The sequence below is a fragment of the Mytilus galloprovincialis genome, chromosome 7 (assembly GCF_965363235.1).
Source record: "Mytilus galloprovincialis chromosome 7, xbMytGall1.hap1.1, whole genome shotgun sequence".
NCBI lineage: Eukaryota > Metazoa > Mollusca > Bivalvia > Mytilida > Mytilidae > Mytilus > Mytilus galloprovincialis.
Window position 1 is genome coordinate 82,147,460 of NC_134844.1, and position 16,578 is coordinate 82,164,037.

A 16,578-nucleotide genomic window follows, 5' to 3' on the forward strand; every position below is an offset into this window, starting at 1 on the left:
TTAAACATGTATATTCTGGACAATAACATGTTTAACATCCTATAAGTTGATAAATCAAATGATGGGATAACTGTATTTAGAAGAAACTTTGAAAAAATCATGTTATAACGATTAAAAACCTATGGAATAGAGTTAGCCTCTCCAGGCCTCATTTTGATATATAATGACAATCCCTGGTTTTAACCTAATTATGTTTGTACTTTATTTAGAAAAATGCTAGTATGATAAAAAAAAAATATTAACATTTTGAAAGTCCAATATGTATAAATATTAAATCCAGAACTGTAAAACACCTATGTGTAATAATTTCAGTATAGAAATACTACGTCCATTATTTTTATTCCTTATATACTAGTATATGAAAAACATGCTTTCTGAACAATTTAGTTCTGATGAACGATTTTTGCTTTCAACGACTTCTATTATTCATATTCCAATTATATTCCTCTTTAAGTTTTAGCAATTGTAGTAAATGTAATTTGCTGTGTGTTTCCATACCTGGTATACGTTGGCTAAAGATGATACGGAAGTCGGCAATGTAGTGATCTTTGTTAGACAGCTATCCTTCTCAGTCGGTTATTAACAAATATTGATCTGTAGCATATAACAACAAAGCCGTAAACTATATTTGATACTTTCACTTATTAGAAGAGTTTGATTTAAAATATCACCACCCCCACTTTTCAAGTTAACGCATGCGCTGAAATTCGTCATAACACCTTAACGTTACAAATTCCACCTTTATAGATGAAATATTTTGGGCATATTTTTGGTTTCATAGTATAGTGTCACTGGTTAAACTAGTTTGGAATTTCCGATAAAAGATCAAGGAATATAAATTTTTACTTGCACATGTTTTTAATTACAAAAAGGATTCCATATGTACAGTTTTGTCGCCAATGCCATCGTTAGTTTTAGGAAATATAAGAAGTTGTAGCATTTCAAAGGTATGTTTAATGTATCCTTGTATTCCATTATATTGTACATTACTACATTGATGAAAATATGTCTTTTATTATATGTTTTAGACTTTTTGTACATCTTTTAGAATTTTGCCAATAATCAAAATTTTGATGAATTTTTTTTGGTAACTGATGTAAGTATAATTCTAAGTATAAACTATTTTTTATTTTATATTTCGAAGAAACAACGATTTGGAACCAAGATGAATGCCGATATTTATTAACCCAGGGATTGCTAATGATGAATTGAAGAATTTGAATTCACACCTATTATAATAATTAAAAAAAACCAATTTTGGATGTCTCATAAAAAATATTTACAATGTATAACCACTATACAGAATTGAAAAGAAACTCCTTTAAGATAGGCTTCATCTATAAAATTTATTAAATAACTTCTTACATAAAACAATTTGATGTCTTAATCTCTCATTCTGTTGACTCATTTATTACATTATAATTTTCTAGTAGCTCAAATGCTCTATGTAGGGGATTTTTCATCTTTTTCAATTAAGCTCTTTCAGTTGTGGCATTCTACATACATTTGTACTAAATGAAATGAAACATGCGCCTTGTGCTGTTTTCTCAATTAGTATTAAGCCGGAGTATTTGTAATATACACGAGACAACAGTCCCATGAAATGACTGGAAATAACTATATACAGTTAATAGAAACTTTAAAAATCCTAATCTATATAAAGTCTTTCCAATATATGTATGATCTTGTGTGTATGGTTTGTTCAGTAATATCGAATGGCACTCGACATTTTCAGATTAGATCATACACCGTGTTTTCTTTTTATAAATATGTGGACAAAGCGGACCATGAGTGAATGCTGTTTTCGAAGCGTACACAAAAAATCTACTAATATTCCCATTTTTGAAATGCTATCCTGCAACAACCCTTTCTACAAATACAACTATCCAGATTACACGAAGCGAACAAAACATAGTATATGTATATATTTTCCTGATTAAGGATAATGCACCCTTTTGTTGTTTCGATGGTAAACATATGGAAATTATATAAAAAAAAAGCATACCATTTCTCCTATAATTGACTTATTGCAATGTAATTGAAGCGTAATCATGTTATTATTTTTTACACCATTTTTTTTTTTTTTGATTAATTTGAAATTCTATTTTACCTTATTCCAGCGTTTTTTGTATGTTTTGAATGATCTCGTATTAAAAGACGCAGAAATATTCATTCTAATACAAAATGCTTTTTGGAGTACACTTACTTCTCATTCTAATTTAACGGGACGTCAATTATTGTATTTTGGTAAACGCTGAGGCTAAAACAAATGTTTTTCTCTGTGAAATTATATAGCAATATTCTGAAAGTAATTCTATTATGACGTTCTTCTTTCGCTTTGTGAACAAACCCATGTTCAAAATTTGTTTGCACATGCGTATATTGAATTCTTCAGAATAATGAATTTATCAAATTATCATGAACTTTATATATTTCCTTAACTTTAATACACTTTCAAACTATTAAATGGTGCACATGATGTTACTAATTCATTTATTATGACTGTGATGTGTTGCATTCCGAAATATATTTGACCTAGATACGACAATCGTTTATGCTGGCTGTTCAAACTCCTCCCTCTGAAAAATCACAGTGCCAGCCGTTTGCTTCTCTACAAACAAAAAAAAAGGAGTTTCATGGAAGAGCCTACACAAACGCTTTTACACTTATACTTATCGGGCATAGAAATTACCTTAATAGTCTTATTCAGAATCGAAATAATTGAAGCCAACTATACTTTATTGTAGTTTTAACATGGGTAGGCATTATATTCGTGTTATTTTAGCCTTCACTATCGCTCGGGCAAAAATAATCACGAATATAATGCCTACCTATGTTATAACTAAAATAAAGTATAGCTTGCATCAACTATTTCTTAAGTGTAAAGGGGCTTTAGCTACGATATATGTAAACACACATATGATTTCGTTTTGTTGGCTCATTAATGAAAACGAAACGGTTAAATAATAATTCGCTTAAAGCAGTCAATTTTGTCAAAAAAGGCTCAGAAACATTGTGGATGAATTGTGCATTTGCAAGTGAGTAATTATACCTCATTGAATCCGTGTTTATGTAGCCTTCAATTTAACCCCTATGCTTGAGATGACTAACTCATAAACTTGGCGTGTTCAGCTATTAAAAGGCATAGAAGGTAGATATTAAAAGTGCAATAAGAGTAAATCATTTTGCACACCGATTTGATCCACAAAATTTTACTCTTATACAGATGAAAACGATATTGCTTAACCTTTAATATAAAATCAAGCAGACTTTGAAAAATCCAAATGTACGATTCGATCCACCCAATCTCATTCTTATACAGGTAGAAACGACTATAAACACATTTCTAGACCTATAAAATAAAACTAATTTAGAAAAATCAAATTGCACGTATTCGCTGTGTATTTATCATAAGTTATCTTCTCTCCCTCCCTCTCTCTTAGAAATGGACCCTCTAACAAGAATGTTAAATCAGACACTTTTACACGCACTGCTGTTTGTACATACATTTATAAACGTGTTATTTAAGCCAAAATGCTAAAAAGTCATGGTTGTTGACAAATCCAAAATGTCACATTTAATTTAAAACTAGCGAAGTACAACACTCAATAAGATAATAGTGGTAAGTTCAATAAAGTTGTTTTCATTCGTGAGTCGGAAACACTTTAATCGGGACACTTAAACTAAATAAAAAAAAAAACAACATTTGTTTATTCGGATATATTGAAATAAACCAGTAAAAGGTTGCACAAGGTCATGTGTTTCTCGAACTGTTTATGATATATTTATACTTAATTCGTTGGATGTGTACTGATTGATTAATTAGACTGGGTGACATAAGCAATTAGTTGAACTTGGCTTGAAATGTTTGCGTTATATTGCAAACATAGGAAGAAAAATGTACAAAAACAAGTTGTGTGGCGCTAATACGCTTCCGTACGAACCCTTTCAAAATATTTTTAAGACCACAAAAATAAAATAAATTGAAATCGCAAGACCTGATGGCCTTCAGTAGATAAAAACAATATGTTAAAGGTAAATATACATAGTACCTTGCCGATGACATCCTATTATGGTATTCTGTTATCCGGTTCAATTCCACATAATTGTGATATTATCAATATGCAATGGAATTATATTTCCTCATTAGTTACTATACACAGCAACAATTGTCTTTTTGAACACATTTTTTATTTGCCATTGACAATCAATAATCTCACAATCTTTTTATGGGATTGACTCTTTTAACTTCCCTGTCCTGCTGAAGATTGGTATTTTTAAGGTCTTGAATGGAAAGTAGAACTGAAATGAGCTGTAACACAATTTTAGAGGTATATAATATATACATGGCCATACGGTTTACTGGACAAATTTAAAAGTGCATCCTAAATTGGTACATCTATTTCAACGTGAAAATATGTATCAAACAATTTATTTACATAAACCAATTCAACCTTTTAACCAACTAATTCTTATTTTCTTCATTGATAAACTTAATGCATAGAAGAAGTTTTAGCGCATAGAAAGTCCGAAGATGTTAAACAGTACCCTTTTTATAAAATCTAATTTCCATCTCAATAATATTATATGATAACTGAATAGCCAGAAAATGCAATCACTATCATGTACTTAAGGAAAATGAAATTGATAGTTACATGTGTCAAAAATGTCGGTTTGCTATGGTAATAATTGACTATGTTGTTAACTACATCCGTTCATCAATAATCTATCAAGTTCAATGGTTTATCTTGGCGCCAAATATCACTACACATTCCAGCATCGACCAATATCAAGAAAATAGGCGATATAACCTTATGTAAGAGAAGACGTGTTGTGCAAGTCTTACTTAAATGTTAATTTCGAGAAGCCGTTCTAGTAGATTATATTTTTACAAAATGTGGCGGTAGAAATTCAAAATCTACACATTATAATGTTTAAAGACAAAAAAGTCAGTGCACTTTTATGCATTTAAAAAAAAATATGGTTTAATCTTCTTTTTTCCTTTTTTGGTTCCTTTATTAATCCCCTATCAATATATACTAGTGTTATGAAAAGCTTTTTATTTTGAAACTGAGTAGCAAACCTCCTTACGTCGCATTAGGCGATGTCTCTGGATTGTAGATGTAACAAGTGGAAGAAAGTCGACCAAAAGTAGTGTTGTTGTGCATTCGGATGACTTCTACTTTTCTGTATTCAGGAAACATGAACTAAAAATACCATGATAGAAAATGCAAGCCCGGGAATATTGTAATGATTTGAAGATACATACTCCCAAAGGATACTTTGCTGGGATGTTGCTACGCACACATTGAAAGTTCATAATGGAAAAAAATGAAATAACATCTGTCGTAAAGTTGACCTTTTTACCGGCTATCATTTTCAATTTTGTTGTAATTCAAGACATGAAGCAGACTTGACTACAACTGTGGTATTATTGTATCATTTATCAAAGTTATACTTGTCTAAATATATTTACTTATTGATGAAGATAAGTTAATTTTATTTATGAATTATATTAATGGAATGAATGATACTATCTAACAATATACGTTTTTTTTTCAGTAGAAAAAAATGTGATATATGAAATTGCCGTTCATATATATTGCATATGTAGAGAATAATACATGGCAAAATCCGTATCATATGCCGTATCATCCCGAGATACCAATATCAAACAGAGGGCCTTTAGGCCCAAAGGATGATATTGGTCGAGGGTGACACGGCATGTGATACGGATTTTGCCATGTTTTATACGCTTTATCATATATTTCACCAGGAGAGTATATATGAACTACTTTCTGATCCCTAGCACCTAGGTTACCTTCAGTTCTACTTTTGTCTTGTTTTAAAAGCTTTAAAAGAAATGCTCAATTACTCATCCGAAGAACCTGGATTACCTTACAATTTGCGTGCTGTTGTTTTAAAAATATTTTGTTTATTGTAATTTTTGACGTGTTTTGTATGGTATTTCATTGAGTTCTTTTTTATAGCTGCATTCCATGTGTCAGAAATATGAAAACTCGACGTTTGAGACGTGACATTCCAAACAATGACGTCATTTATTAAATTGCGTCACGCCCGCATGACCTTTCATTTCGGACCCATTTTGTGGAAAAAAATTTCTGAAGAAGCTTGCATAAATAAAAACGGAGTTAATGTAAAAAAAAAATAAAAAAAAAAAATGAGTAGGGGTGTGATAAAGGGTGCGATAAAGATGCGAATCAAAGCAGGCTATTTATCAAGTATTCAGAACTTTATTTTATTTACTACTAAATGTATGATAAATATAAATATTTTTTAATCCAGCGTTATGAGGAATACAGTCTTAGATCAATTTAGTATATATATATATCAGAAAGTACAGAGGAATCAAAACAGCTAATGTATTTACTGACTCACTGACAAGGGATTTGATATTCTTAAAAGAAGAAAACAAACGCGACATCTTAAGTATATTGGACATAAAATCCCAGTGGAGACATTTTCATCACAAAAAGATATAATTCTAAAATTATCAGTCTCCTATTAGACAAGATAAATCATATGTTACTTACATACATTATGATGATGTTACTATACTAACTAGTAATGTTTTAATAATATACAGTTGTGAATAAGCAATTGTGCACTTTGCTGCAGTCTATGCCCTTACTGTGTATAATAACGTGAACTTGTTTCTGAAATGAAATGAAATACCCAGAGAGCATATGTTACAAAATCATAATACTTAATTGAAATGTCCTCTCTGAGCAGAAGCGATTGCAATATAAGTGACAAAATACTTACACTATTTGTTTGCTCTATAAAAATCTATCGAAGTTAAGGTTTTGAGACGGCGAGGCGCAAACACAATACTAGAACCAGAGACATATAAATTATTTATCAAATTATATGTCTCTGCTAAAACTTCAAAGTTAAGTACATGTACCCACATGAAACTGTCAGAAATGATGAAAATGGCCCTGGATGGAAACAAGTTCAGGGGATTTATTTTCTTTTTCGTTAACAAGGATCCAACTGAGTGCAACTTCATAAATATAATTTGCTATTTTACCTGCAAACATTGATATAGATGCTATAATACCTTTAACCATTGATATAGTTATATTTGAGCATATTTAAACTGTGTATTGCATATTATCAAATTCGTCTTGTAGTAATTTGCATCATGTTGTTGAAGTATGACAGCCAATAGGTCATAAAGGTCATAAAGGTTGTATTCGATCCTTACTGACTTTCAGAGCTGCATTCAAGAATAACATTAAATATCAATATCATATAAATACTTTTTCGTTTACTATTCAAGTAGTTTTTTGTCGACTTCTGAAATTTTTTAAAATATTTTTCTTCGCGCTTGACCAGTAAAATTGTTCATTGACCAATACAACAGATTGGTAGAAAGTCATCACTTGGTTTTTTTTAATATACCACTCAATGATATTCTAAGTAAAAACTGCTATTAGATTTGATGGCAGACGTTCGCTTGTATCTGTGTAAAATAGCCATTTAGGGTGTACAATTGCCCATTATTAAAACAAAATAAAAGTGATCTCTATATGTTTATTTTTTGGCGATGGTTTATGTTATTTGGTTTGTGTTTCTATCGTTTTCTTCATATTACTTTTAAATTTACAAGAATTAGAAAATAATATTCAAATAACTGAAGCAGGTGGAAAACGTCGTATAATAGGCACAAACAAATATATTTATAAATGTAATATACACGCATGTGAAAAAAATCAATGTCTATGTGTAATGGTAACTTTCGGTAATTTTGTCAATAAATTGATCATTATTGAGAAAAGAGCAATCCCTTTGATTGATCATGATAGTGGACAGATATTTGCAAAGAACAATATTGTGAACGTTCCTGAAAAGCGCTTCTGATGCATCAACTTTATTATTATCATTATCATTTTCAAATTAAGCAGATGGAATAAAGTAAATTTCTAAATTATTTGACATCGACCATTCTTTTATTAATTTCAATTATTTAGATATGAAAAAAAAAAATGAAGATAACAGAAAAAGAAGTTGACGTACAACAAATCTTTTAGTTTTAGCTTCATTGCTAAATAATTTTATGAACTGGAAAATAACAACAACAAAAAAACTCCTCTAAATCATAGCAGTATCTAAGCAGCGACTACTGGGCGGGTCCGATACTAGTGTTACCGATTAAGTGGTACGTTTCTGGAAATCATCTTGTGTACTCGAGACCAATATTGTAAATAGCCAAATATAAAAATGTTTGTGAGCTTAGAAACAAGATTAACACGAAGATGATGCAACTTTATAATTACATAATTTTTAAATTTCTATTGCTCAGTCCACTTTGGAGGTTTCTTTTTTAGAAAGATTTGTTATAATTCATGTCAGGACTCGTTTTTGTACTGGCTCCTCACATAATGTGTACGTACATCTCATTCTCACATGTCTGAGTTACATATAATTGTTTACTTTACCAAATATTTACAGTAAAAAATCCATGCACTGTTTTGTACTTTCAAAAGACCGGTTTTCAAAAGTACTTTGTTTGAACATTTTCATTGTTTTTTAAACGCAAATGAACTGACATATTAAACTTAAAGCCAAATGTATTGAGTTTTTGTGTTTTCTTACTCGATAAAACATGGACGCACTCGAAAATAACACGAACTGTTTCCAAGAAATAACGTACAAATAAAAATGAATTTACTCTCAAAAATGTAAATGTAAAATGAAAACAATTGTCAAATATGTGCAAATTGAATGACAATTGAATATTGTCTCTAAGAATTAATTTTGACGACTACAACGAGTTTTTCAATTAACAGATGCATATACAAAATGGAATATCATGTTAAGTAAACGATACCCTGTTGTATAGATCTTAATCATTGTTGTACTCAAAAGGTCAGAAATATTTATTCCTTAAAAAATCATTCGCAGAATTCACTCACTCGGAAGCTCTTTATTTGGTAAATGGGCAGCTTTGTTATTAATGATTTGTAAAATAAGAAAGTTCATTGATAATAAACATGAACTAATTTGTTATATGAGAAAGAACTCGTGATTAACGTAATCACTTTGCAGATGTAACTCATCTAGTAAAACTTTCATTGCAATGATGAGTGTAAACCCGTATACCTGCTTTACGAACATTCAAATAGGTACCAAAGACCAATACAAAAATAATCATTAAATGAAATAGAGGAAATAAAACATCATGTCAATAAGTAAAACGAAGAAAGAGCAAACAGTTGACAATTAGTTTACCGGTCATTCATACCACCGGAATACGTGAAGACTTTCTTCTCCCTTCTTGGTGTTATTTAACTCATTTGAGCCATGCTATTTCATAAAGATTGTAGAAGAAATTACGAAAATTTGGCTGGGAAGTTCAGTTTAAATTATATGTCCCGCAAAAAAGATTGGTCATATCTAATTTGAATTACAGACAGTTTTATAAAAGTGCTATAGATCAATTTGCCCCTTTGACACACATTTCGTTTATTGAGAATAAAGATATAAAAAGGTAGAAATTCGTCTTTGATACTATCTGTATATATTCCAGTGCTTCATTTTCCTGTATAATTGAACTGGTTAACATCAATTTTATTGTTACATCATCAATAACATTTGCTTTGTCACTTTAATATTAGAATTGTAATGGAATTAGAACATTTTAATACTTATAAACACTGTGAGGTGGATAATAAAATTTATTTGTGACTTAATGTTTATATTAGAATATCAATCATGAATGAAAGCTAGATATTAATAGTGATATGAAGCTAACTATATTTGGAATGGATAATTCTACAACCAGAATGGTATCTTTAAGCCGTTGATTATTTTTTTTATGAAACTAATTACAAGTTGAAGCGTGTAGTAAATGGCCATTTCAATCCACTGGAACGTATTTAATTCAAATATAGATTTAATTACTAAAAGATATAAAACACCTTTTGGTATTTGTACATTTTTTTAAAGAAGTATGAACATTTTCGCGTATTTTGTAAAATTATTCTTTTATTTAATTATTCTAATAATCTTAATGAGGAAACATTCAGAAATGTAAGATCAAGTGACATATCAAATCCCTGCACAACATTCAAACAACAATTTTACAACCAATAGTAATCATGGACTGAAATGACTTCTAGTGCTACCCACAATTTATCAAAATTACAATTTTTATCGCCATTTTTGAATCCTCTACGCATATATCCAATCGACATAGAGATAAAGTGTACTACAGATACAGTAAAGTCGGCCTCATATCTTGTCTTACATCAAGAAATTGACAATGAGGGTCGGTTGAAAACAAAATTTTACGACAAAAGAGATTATTTCAGCTTTCCAATTGTGAACTTTCCATTTCTAAGTACCAACATTCCAGTAGCACCTGCACACGGGGTATATATCTCCCAATTGATACGATATTCCCGTGCTTGCATTTCCTATCATGATTTTCTTGATAGAGGGTTGCTGCTCACAATGAAGCTCTTAAACCAAGAGTTCCAAAATGGTGAAGTTGAAATCATCCCTTCGTAAATTTTACGGATGCCATCACGAGTTTATTGACCGTTACGGAATAACCGTTTCACAAATGATATCGGATATGTTCCTTACGTCGTAACTACAATCCCCTTCCCTTTCATGAATGTGACCTACCGAATTAGACTATTTACCGGATTTGTTATCACATAAGCAACACGACGGGTGCTACATGTGGAGCAGGATCTGCTTACCCATCCGGAGCACCTTAAATCACCTCTAGTTTTTGGTTAGGGTTTGTGTTGTTTATTCTTTAGTTTTCTATTTTGTGTCATGTGTTCTATTGTTTGTCTGTTTGTCTTTTTGTTATTTTTAGCCATGGCGTTGTCAGTTTATTTTAGATTCATGACGTTGACTGTTCATTTGGTATCTTTCGTCCCTCTTTCAAAATAAGTTTTCCCTGATAAACATTATGTACTACTACTTTTGTTGCTTGTTGCAAAGTAACATGTCCGTGCGTATCGAACACACCCTTTTCCCACTGGCAATTCAAATTATGTCTCGTTCATACGTACATTTAATTCAAATTAAATTCGAATCGAATTCTCTAATCGCGTTCACACACACTTTTTTTTTTAATTCGCATTGATTCGAATTGGCTTAATCACATTATCCAATTCGCGTTTTTGTTAATGGGAATTAAAAGCTAACGTCGTTCGGACAGCACAGCAAATTTGACGCGCAGTGCAATTTGAATTAGAATTTTGGACGTAAAACGTTTCGAATGCAAATTAAACTAAACATTTCTTCATCGTGTTTTTCAAATTTTCGGTCAGTATAACAAAAAATATTTCACCAGACAGGGAGCGACTGCCAGGAAACGTAAAAAAAAAATCGATTATACGGTACAATTTACAATTAAACAGTAACATTAAGTTCCTGACCACTAATGTCCTGAATACAGATTGAGGCTGAGTAATATGTTTCGACATTTTCTTACGAAGAGACGAACACCAGGACTAAAAAACGGACAGACCAAGGATTCTTTAAAAAAATTAAAACAATTATAATTGATCAGACAATAAAGTTCTGAATTAAACATTACAATGAATATACTTGCCAACTTATTATTTATTCTTTGAACAGCAAATATATACATAAGGTCTTTGTTATTTATTGATATACATAATCTAATTGATATATAATTCAAAACATTAATAATACATGTAGTTGCTAAAAGAAAAATAGAAAAAAGAAAATTTGAATGCTTATCAACAAGTTTTGTCAAAAATACTTTTAATTTTATAGATTACCCACGTATCCTGTAATAACTAGGATAGTCAAATAATGTCGGTTATATTTGTCATAGAGGTGGATTTTACCCAATCTATTGATAAATAGTATGCATACTAATATTATGATTTAATTTCTCATAATGAAATAAAACAATAATTGCAAAATAAAATATGATAAATTTGTTTAACATTCTGTTTCATTCAAGTATCAAACAGCAATCATAAAAAATATGATACATCGTTATTTGACGACTTACAGGGTATAAAGAGAGTATAATGTTGTCTACAAAAGGCAATTGTGTTGACAAAAGCCAATTTGTCTTGCAAAAAGCTATATATCATACTAGCATTTCATCTGACAAGGTCAACCCCACACAATCCTGCATTCGAAAATATCATTACAGATACATTTTAAATGCGAACATTGTACTTTTAAAATTCTTCACATCAATTATTCACGCACCTCGTAGTGTGTTTAACATTAAAAATATTAGTGAAAAATTATCTTAATTGATAAAAGCTCTTCAAATTGAAAAGATATAAAATATTTATGGCAAATAATGCAATATAGCTGCTACACTGTTGATTAGACAAATGTCATACTACTGACTCAAGACCACATTATCCAATATCTAAACACAAAATCAAATGTTACAAGCTGGCAATCCTAGAGAGGACAAATCATCGCTTTTGTTTCAATTAGTAATTTCACAAAGACGATACAATCAAACATTATTGGTCCACACAATTGGAAATAATCATTAGCATTTCAATGTTTACGATAAAAATGGGATATAGTTGGTCTGGAAAAAAAAATCACAATTAATTAATAGCAAGTGCTGGAACATCTCACATTGAACTGCTTCATGTATATTTAAATCATCATTAGGTCATTAAGTATTGCAAAAAAAACCAAAAAAAAAAAAACCAAAAAAAACCATACAAATATTAAAATTATTATTTCAACAAATATGAGAAAATTAGACATTGGGATAGCGACAACAAAACCGCTTAGATGACACGTCCTGCAAAACAGTCACATACAATCTTTCAAAATTAATTAAACCTATTCAATAAGTAGGAACAGTAGTTCAGGAAAACAAGTTAAAAATTTGATATATTATTTATATTAAAATGATATCAATAGTCAGGTACCGACATTCGAGGGTATTCAGTATCATTAAAATGATATCAATGGTCAAAGGTACTCAGTATCATTAAAATGATATCAATGGTCAAAGGTACACAGTATCATTAAAATGATATCAATGGTCAAAGGTACTCAATATCATTAAAATGATATCAATGGTCAAAGGTACTCAGTATCATTAAAATGATATCAATGGTCAAAGGTACTCAGTATCATTAAAATGATGTCAATGGTCAAAGGTACTCATTATCATTAAAATGAAATCAATGGTCAAAGGTACTCAGTATCATTAAAATGAAATCAATGGTCAAAAGTAATCCATATCATTAAAATGAAATCAATGGTTAAGGTACTCAGTATCATTAAAATGATATCAATGGTCAAAGGTACTCAGTATCATTAAAATGAAATCAATGGTCAAAGGTTTACAGTATCATTAAAATGATATCAATGGTCAAAGGTACTCAGTATCATTAAAATGAAATCAATGGTCAAAGGTACTCAGTATCATTAAAATGACATCAATGGTCAAAGGTACTCGGTATCATTAAAATGACATCAATGGTCAAAGGTACTCGGTATCATTAAAATGATATCAATGGTCAAAGGTACTCGGTATCATTAAAATGATATCAATGGTCAAAGGTACTTGGTATCATTAAAATGATATCAATGGTCAAAGGTACTCGGTATCATTAAAATGATATCAATGGTCAAAGGTGCTCGGTATCATTAAAATGATATCAATGGTCAAAGGTACTCAGTATCATTAAAATGATATCAATGGTCAAAGGTACTCAGTATCATTAAAATGATATCAATGGTCAAAGGTACTCAGTATCATTAAAATGATATCAATGGTCAAAGGTACTCAGTATCATTTAAATGATATCAATGGGGTACTCAGTATCATTAAAATGAAATCAATGGTCAAAGGTACTCAGTATCATTAAAATGAAATCAATGGTCAAAGGTACTCAGTATCATTAAAATGATATCAATGGTCAAAGGTACTCAGTATCATTAAAATGATATCAATGGTCAAAGGTACTCAGTATCATTAAAATGATATCAATGGTCAAAGGTACTCAGTATCATCAAAATGAAATCAATGGTAAGGTATGGACATTCAGTTTCAGGTAAGTATCAATGAATCAGTCTGCATAATGTAAAAACTGACAAATTTTCAAGTTCTTTAATCAAGCATAACTGCATAGAAACAAACTTGTGTATTTGCAAAGTTGATTTATTAAACCGAAAGTCATTTCTATCTAGACAAAAACTGTCCTCAATATATTTCAATTTCGATACCAAATTTCGATGAATATTCAGATGTGTATTCTATTAATTTTGTTTCCTATCTTTGTAATTATAATTTAAGTCTATAACAAAATTTCTATAATTTTCCCCTTCTTCTCTTTTGAACATTATATTAAGTGACAACATACTTTAAATTTCAGACTATATAATTAAAAGGATTGTATAAAGATTATTTTCTGATTACTTTTTCAAGCTAGCCTAAAATACTCGTCCATTTATCTCAAATTATGAACACTTGTTAATCTACATTTGTCTTGACATGATAAGGTTTCACTTTTATAATTTCCAAGTAAAGACCGATCCTATTTGAATTTAATAACTTTCATATATTGACCGAAATAATCATAAGCTTTCTTTTTGCAAATTGGTTCAATCTATATATCAAAAGCCCCAAATTTCTGGATTTTTCGCAGATTCCCTTTTTAACAGAATGTCTAACATAGACTGGTTCTTTTTGCACTTATTACTTCTCTCAATTTACAGATTATTTGACCATTTTATAACTATCTTTCTTTATGATTTGTACTTTTGTGTGTATGATATGTGTGGTTTGCTGGTAAACATTTCTTCAGATAGCTGCTTTGTGAACATCAATACTGGTTTTATGGAACCAAATTGGTAATAGCATGGTCAGGCAGCTATTAGAACTTTCAATCTACGAAATAGGAGCCATTGTGGATTATTAATCTACATAATAATTAATGCATATACATTTTACTTACCTATTTTGATGCTCATCTCTTGTCTTTTTTTGTCTTCTTTTCAAAAACTTGAACATGAATATCGACATTGCGTATTGTTGTTTGAACTACAGTTTTTATTAGTTATATTGGTAATATCGAGAGAAACAAAGTCCAGGCTCCAAAGTAAATATATCGAGTACACCTTTAAGTAATACGGATAATATTCTTCCAGTATGTATTATCTTACCTCATATACATTTCTAGGGATATGAACGGTTAAAAGCGTCCTCGTATAGACCGTGTATATTCCATATTAGGTTAGTAGGGTGACGGGGCTTATTTCAATACACGGTTAGTGGTGAAGTTACAACTTCGGCACTGTTTGGTAATGTAGAAGTGTTGAAAGTTGTGTTATTTTTGTTATATCACGGTTGTTGTTAATAAAAAGTTATTGTTTACATTAGTTTTTAGTGCAGACCAATTGAAGATGGTTCTTAAAATTGAACCCTTGAACACTTTAAGGTTCATGTGGACCCTTTGGCTAAAATGGCCGTATTTTCACCTCAAAATTAACTCTGAGTACAGACAAACCTGCGCATCTGTAAAACCTTTAAGGCATAGCATACCCTAGATAAATAAATTTCAAATATGTTTTATGTTTTAGAAAAATAAAAACTTAACAGGATTTTGAATTTCACATTTTTTCATTCCTCCAGAAGGTGCCAAAATAAACTTAGTTGTGAAACTTTTGAGAACTTCCCCACAGGTAATTATTGAAGTGAGCTGTATTTATTGACATCGACAATAGATGGACAATAGATAGATGACAATAATTGGTGATTTAAACTGTGTACCTGAGTGGACCATATCAAGGAAAACTCAACTGTTTGTTAATTTTATCATCTTCTACAGGGACGAAAAAAAGTGCACAGCAAAATCCAGTTAAGTTATGAATTTTCTAAATCATACAATTCATTCAAAATTTATTTATCTAGGGCATGCTATGCCTTAAAACTTTTCTAGATACACAGATTTTTCTGTACTCAGAGTAAATTTTGAGCTCAAAAACGGTCATTTTAGCCAAAGGGTCCACATGAACCTTAATATAGAAATAAGAAGATGTGTTATGATAGCAAATGAGACAACTCTAGTCTAAATTCAACAAATAAAGATAGTCGGTAAGATAAATTTGTTACATAGTGTGCTAGTGACCTTTTATGATATATACGGGGTCAGTAAATTCCATATTGGGTGAGAGCAAACGGGGTCAGTATATATCATATTAGTTACTATTACACACTATGTAACTAATAATATACATACTCGCAGTGCTAGAAATAAACTAGAATTCCTTGAGTATTTCAATAACGAATATATGACAGTTCTTGTAAAACTTGGACTTTAGAACCAAATTTATTGAAATAAGAGGTTATGGTCAGACATTCCTTTTGTGCAATATATGCCGTCCACAATAGTCAGATAATGATTGCTGGGAAGGCCTTAATCATGCAATCGATATTGCATTTGGGGTAAATGAAAACGGGTGACATAAATTGTGACCTATCATTGACACAAGCAAACAATACATTGCTAGACATTATTATTATTTTTAAAAATTATCACCACCAACCTAACAAGGATAACGCAT

At 30.5% G+C, this 16,578-nt stretch overlaps 1 long non-coding RNA gene across 1 annotated transcript in view; it reads left to right on the top strand.

Moving 5' to 3' along the window:
* Window positions 1-762: 762 nt before the first annotated feature.
* LOC143083797 (uncharacterized) overlaps window positions 763-16,578 on the top strand; it is a 50,616-nt gene continuing 34,800 nt past the window's right edge. Inside the window, exon 1 of the long non-coding RNA XR_012980882.1 lies at window positions 763-947. This is a non-coding gene — a long non-coding RNA (uncharacterized LOC143083797). The remainder of the gene's footprint in view (window positions 948-16,578) is intronic.